Genomic DNA, 6,317 nt, shown 5'->3' with positions numbered 1-6,317 from the left:
ACGTTGGCCAAACCTTCGTCAGTGGACTCATCTGAACTCACGTCACTATTAAAGTGTTCGAAACACAAACCCGAGACAGATCCTAGCAGTTGTGATTGGCAAGCATATGGACGAAGAACGAAGTGGACACTACTGTTGACAACTGCAAGCAGTGTGACTCGCTGGAACGAGTTTGTCTCCTATCGAAAGACACGTGCATATGTCATCGATAATTCCACTGGGTGCTCTGTTTTCAGTGTAGTACAGATATGAATTTAATTGGGGGCAAGAAGCCACGCAAAGTGCAATCAGTCTGTAACGAGCTGGCAGGGACAGTTTCCTTGCTAGTAAAGTACTCACAGGGTATCCCTGGACAATCACTGAAAGTTGTTGCTAGAGTTTTGGTTCACCCCGCATATTTCTTACGTATGAAACAATGGAATTTAGATGATATGACGACTGTTGTTAGTTCAAAGCATTTGTTGTTAGGTGCCGCAGTGGGCTTTCCTTCGATAATGAACTGCGAAATCACGTCACGTCACGCGCGACCGCCACCTGCGACGGCCCGCCGACGTGGCGGCTTGGCGTAAAATACCGCGTACGGGCAACACCGACTCAAAGGAAGGTCTCGGCGCTTGTTCGTGACGTCACGTCAGCTAGGCACGGCGAACGCCAGGTCTGCTGCAGGCACACTCATAATGGTGGTGTCTCCCTCTCTGACACAGGAAAATGTGAAACTATTGGCGGTAGTTGACCAACACACATTGTTGTGAGAGATTTCTGCAATCAATTAATTGTGCAATTCATTACACTTCTTAACAAATAGTGTACTCCTAAACTTAAATTTCCACCTGTTTTAAGGATTGACATACAAAAACAACTTCATGGCCCAGCAGCAACAGAATTCGTGCTTCCTTACCTTATTTGTAAATCTGAGGAAGCTACGTTTGTACTGGGTTGCTTTTACAAGAAACTGTGAACATATTGGTGCTCTTCTTTAGGTATCTTGGTTGACTATGGGGTGAGGAGCACTGGATGTTAATGAAATATCTTCCGATTGTACACGTTGGGGGAGGGGTTGGGGGACAGAAGAAGAGGCAAAAGAGAGATACTTGTTTTATCAAATAAAATTTTTGTATCATATGAAGTTTCTCCTTTCAGTTACAAGAGGGGAACATTTATCTTTTCTAATGTACATATTTAAAAACGTTTAAGCTCAGCAGTATTTTCGATGTATGAAGCTATTTTGTTTCCTGTTTAGAATTCCTTTCGTTGAAAACGACTGTAATCTAATGACTGGCAACAGTTGGACATTTACACATGAAAATTAGTTCACATTTACAGTCACGATGTCAAATGAAAATAAATAAATAAATAAAAGAAACGAGTTCATTGTATGGGGTTTGGGGTAAGTTTCGATAACAAAATGGATCAAGTAAATATAGTTACTTGAATGTAAAATTTCCGAAGCTTGCAACGGGACAAAGCATCTTCTCATATTGATCTACGTTTGTTTCGACAGGATTCAGTAATACAGAACTATGATCTTCATTTGTAGCTTTACGATTGTAAGAAAATCATTCATCTAAGTAAAACTGCAGAATCAAAAACAATACCAAACATTTTGTCCAAAAATAAGAGATTAATAGTGATAAGCACGCCAAGGCGTTTCTGCCTGAAACAGACCTGGCGTTCGCCGTTCCTAGCTGATGTGACGTCACCAACAAGTGCCGATGCCTTCCTTTGAGTCGGTGTTGGTACGGGGCACGGGGGTGGGGAGTGAAGCACGCTGCGGCTTCCGTCCGCAGGAAGCGGAATGCGAACCGCGCCCTGGCGAACGCGGCCATGCGGTGTGATGTGTGTGGCATAGCGTCGCAGGTAATTACTACTTACTGGGAGGAGGCAGTGCGGGGAGCGGCGGAGCGGTTACGCGTTTGCACCTGCACGCTTAAAATACCGTTCGTCATTTGTCGTCCAAACACTCTGCTCCCTCAATCGCGCTGAACTTCGGGCTACCGCCCATCGCCCATGATGTCGGCTGCGCTAGGCGAGGCGGGATTGAGGGAGGGACAGTGTGGCATCGCCCCGCTTGCCTCTTCATTTGTCCTGGGCTTTCCGACTCATAATGTCAACGTGTTTCCGACGACAAATATTTTAGCTGAGGCTTTTCCGACCGTCAAACGAAGCAGCAACAGTGGGGCAGGCTCTGATCGGAAATGCCGAAGTTAACAAATGGATGGTGTTAGCCGCAGCTTTTCCGATCGTTTCGTAATAAGATCCAAGCTTAGGATTCGCTCAGTCCGCAGAATATCTTCTTCTTTCAAACTCCTACGCCTTGCATCTCCAGCCACAGCTTCCTCTTGTCTCTGCAGTCACACCTCCTTCTCTTCTGCAGTCCTCTTCATCTGTAAGTATACCGAGCGAGATAGCGTAATGGGCTCGCATTCGGGAGGACGACGGTTCAAACCCGCATCCGGCTATCCTGATTTAGGTTTTCCTTGGTTTCCCTAAATCGCTTCAGACAAACGCCTGAATGGTTCCTTTGAAAGGGCCGGCCTACTTTCTTCCCCATCATTCCGTAATCTGATGGGACTGACGGCCTCGCTGTTTCGTCCCCTCCCTCAAATCAACCAATCAACCAATCTTCAAGTATGAAAGACATTCCATTTCTCTGATCACATTTTTTAGATGGGTTGTTTTCTGTCGCCCTTGTCTTCCTTACAGTCTTGACTTCGGAAATATTTTGTAGAAGAATATCATTTCTAACTACATGTCAAACGAGTTTTGTTTTGCGTTGCCCTATGTACTAAGGTAACGCAAATCATGGGACAGCAATACACACATATACAGATGGGTGTAAGATGGCACACAGAAGGTATAACAGATCTGGCTACGGCAGAGCTGTGATTTGGTCTCAAATGGTTCATGCGAAAAGTTTTCCGACGTGATTATGGCCGCACGATGGGAATTAAAAGACTCTGGGCGCCGAATGGTAGTTAGATACATGGGACATTCCATTTGGAAATTCTTTAGGGAATTCAACATTCCGAGATCCACAGTGCCAAGAGTGTGCCGAGAATACCAGATTTCTGGCGCTACCTCTCACCGCGGACAACGCAGTGTCCGACGGCCTTCACTTAACGACCGAAAGCAGCGGCGTTTGCGTAGAGTTGTCAGTGGTGACAGACAAGCAACACTGTGTGGAATAGCAGTGTAAATAAGTGCTGCGCTTAGAACGAACGTACAGTGCGCCGAAATCTGGCGTTAATGGGCTATGGCAACAGGCGACCGACGCGAGTGCCTTGATTAACAGTACGACATCGCCTGCGGGGTCTCTCCTGGACTCGTGACCATGACGGGTGGACCATAGAGGACTGGAAAACGGTGGTCTCGTTAGATGAGAACCAATTTCAGTTGGTAAGAGCTGAAAGTAGTGTCTGGGTGTAGCGAAGACTCCACAAATCCATGGACCCAAGTTGTCAACAGGGTACCATGCAAGTTGGTGGTGGCAACGTAATGGTGTGGGCTGTGTTTACATGGAATGGACTTGGTTCTCTGGTCCAATGGAACCGATCATTTATTGGAAATAGCTACTTTCGGCTACCTCGAGGCCATTTGCAGCCCATCGTGGAGTTTCTCTTTTTCTTCTTTTTATTTGTAAGTCTCTACGATGAAATAAAATACCATCTGTAAGGATCAGGCTGGCATGTTAATTTAATGTTTGAAATAACCACAACCGGAGTTACAAAATCCCAACTACACAGTGAAGATATCAATATTTTTTAATAAAAAAATACCAGTAAAATTTCAATGTATGCTTTATTCCTTGCACCAAACCCCCCTTTGTATACGACTTTCCAGCATGGAGAGTAAAAAAAGTCCTGAATTTGAGCAACATTTTCGTCCGTCATCCTCTTATTCCTCCTTAAAGCTGCACTCTGTCTTAAGGCGACAAGTGGCCCATCGGGACCATTCGATCGCCGTATCGTCCTCAGCTGAGGATGCGGATAGGAGAGGAGTGTGGTCAACACACCGCTCTGCCGGTCGTTATGGTGGTTTTCTGTGACCGACGCCGCTACTATTCGGTCGAGTAGCTCCTCAGTTGGCATCATGAAGCTGAGTGCACCCCGAAAAATGGCAACAGCGTATGGCGGCCAGGACGGTCACCCATCCCAGTGCAGGCCACGCCCAACAGCGCTTAACTTCGGTGATCTGACGGGAACCAGTGTATCCACTGCGGTAAGACCGTCACCGCTTCGTTAAATCTGAGTTGTTCTTTAATACATGACAGCAACAGCGAAAAAATTTTGACCCGACCTTATATGCTTAGCCACAAAACAAAAATGCAGGACTGTGATGGACTTCGAAATCGCAAACCGGAGAAATCGAGGATATACGAACAACTCGAGGTTTCGGTGCGAAAACTGCAGCGACCCCATCGCCGTCTTGCCTTCGTGCTTCTATCTCAAGTCTTGAGAGTGCGCAGTGTCCTACGTACTATGACGATAATGTCACTATTGCACACTCCGTTACCTACAATAATGGAAATGTGCTTTCTGTATAAAGCCATGTAGTATCACTTTCTTCCTTTCTGCTGCAACATATTTCATTGAAATTACGGTAGGAATACTTTCGCCCCATTCCTTGTCTTGGGAAACAGTAACAGCTGCACGTACATCCAATGTAATTGGTGCTGAAAGAAAGCAGTCCAATACCATATACGGAGTAAGGGTTCAGCAAATCAGCATTTGTGCTGCTGGAATAATGACCCAGCAGTAGATGCGACGCCGGCCGCTGTGGCGGAGCGGTTCTAGGCGCTTCAGTCTGGAACCGCGTGACCGTTACGGTCGCAGGGTCGAATCCTGCGTCGGGCATGGATGTTTGTGATGTCCTTAGGTTTAAGTAGTTCTAAGTTCTAGGGGACTGATGAGCTCAGATGTTAAGTCTCATGGTGCTCACAGCCCTTTGAACCAGTACATGCAACAGTTGAGGCTACACACAACAACTTAAACACAACAACTTAAACACAACAACTTAAACTACGTCACTTCCCCTGACAGCTTTCATTAACGTTACTTATTAATAAGAGACTTACCTTAACTGAAAGTTTTTGTGCTAGTGCAAATGGTTTCGTCACTCGGTCACAGGAGTTACCTCTCAGTTTGCCCCCAGTTAAAGAAAAAGATAATGAAACTGGTTGAGTGCAAATCTGAAAATACCTTAAACTTGCCCACATCGTGAAGCAAATGTTTTGTTACAACTCGTAAAATGTTACAGGTTCTTTCTTCTTCACGATGTAACAACATTTGTCTGATTACTGGGTCCTTCCTGAGTACTCTTCCCAATAGTATGCAGTCTTCCTCCCCTTCTCTAACTTCCTCTTACTTTCGGAGTGCCTAAATTAACAGATTATTAAATCGAGCACTAACGCTACGTGGTTGGCCTTCACCATCTCCCAGCGCCTTGCGAATTGTCCCTCGCAGTTTGCTGGAACTCGCCTCGAGCCAATGGACGACACAATAGTGTTCTCTGTATGCCCATCTTTCCAGAGGTAGTTGCAAGACTTGACTGTTCAGTGCAGAATGTCAAATTAAACGTCTTTCAGACGTCCAGTTTCCAAACAGTTACTTTAACCAGCTACCAATTTCGGTGATTTATTACGCCATCTTCAGTCCCCCTGATCGATGTGTAGGAAGATTCCAACCTCGATTGGGGTCAAAATTAGGGCCAGCATTCAAAGACTGGCATCTGTAGATTTCTGCTTTATATGGCACTTCAAACATCATCTGCCGACTCTCTCCAATATTGTTGTCTTGTAACCGAAATTGTAGCACCTACCAACTTCCAAAAAGCTGTACAAATGAATTTAAACATTTCCGAATCTTCTCCTCGCTCTGCCCCAAGGCTGGTGCACGAAAGAAAATTTCTGACTGGTTTGGTTTCTTGGTAGGGACTATTCAGCTTGTTGTCTTCAACGGACAGTGTTCAGTGGAAATGGAAATAACTTTATGCGTACCACAGGGCAGTGTGTTTGAATACTTGCTGTTCGTGACGTATATTATTGACCTTTTAGATAATATTAAAAGTAGACTCAGAGTATGTTGTTAACATGAGACAGGTATCTGTAATGATATACCATCTGAATACGGGTGTACAAATAACCACTGAGAGCTTGATGAGAATTCTGACTGATGCAAAGGTCGCCAACTTGCTTGAAAAGTTCGGAAATGGAAAATCGTGCACCTTACAAAATGTAGGAAAGTAGTGTCCAATGTCTACAATATCAATGGATCGCAACTGGAATCAGCTGGGTGTTACAAATAGTGTCAAATAGTGTG

General features: G+C 45.1%; 1 pseudogene; it reads right to left on the bottom strand.

The window, feature by feature from the left end:
- Positions 1 to 4,114: 4,114 nt before the first annotated feature.
- On the bottom strand, positions 4,115 to 4,232 carry LOC124617378 (annotated as a pseudogene).
- Positions 4,233 to 6,317: the final 2,085 nt, after the last annotated feature.

This window comes from Schistocerca americana, chromosome 5 (genome assembly GCF_021461395.2).
Source record: "Schistocerca americana isolate TAMUIC-IGC-003095 chromosome 5, iqSchAmer2.1, whole genome shotgun sequence".
In the NCBI taxonomy this organism is placed as follows: domain Eukaryota; kingdom Metazoa; phylum Arthropoda; class Insecta; order Orthoptera; family Acrididae; genus Schistocerca; species Schistocerca americana.
The sequence above is the reverse complement of the archived record's forward strand: the minus strand, read 5'-3'. Positions and strand labels throughout refer to the sequence as shown.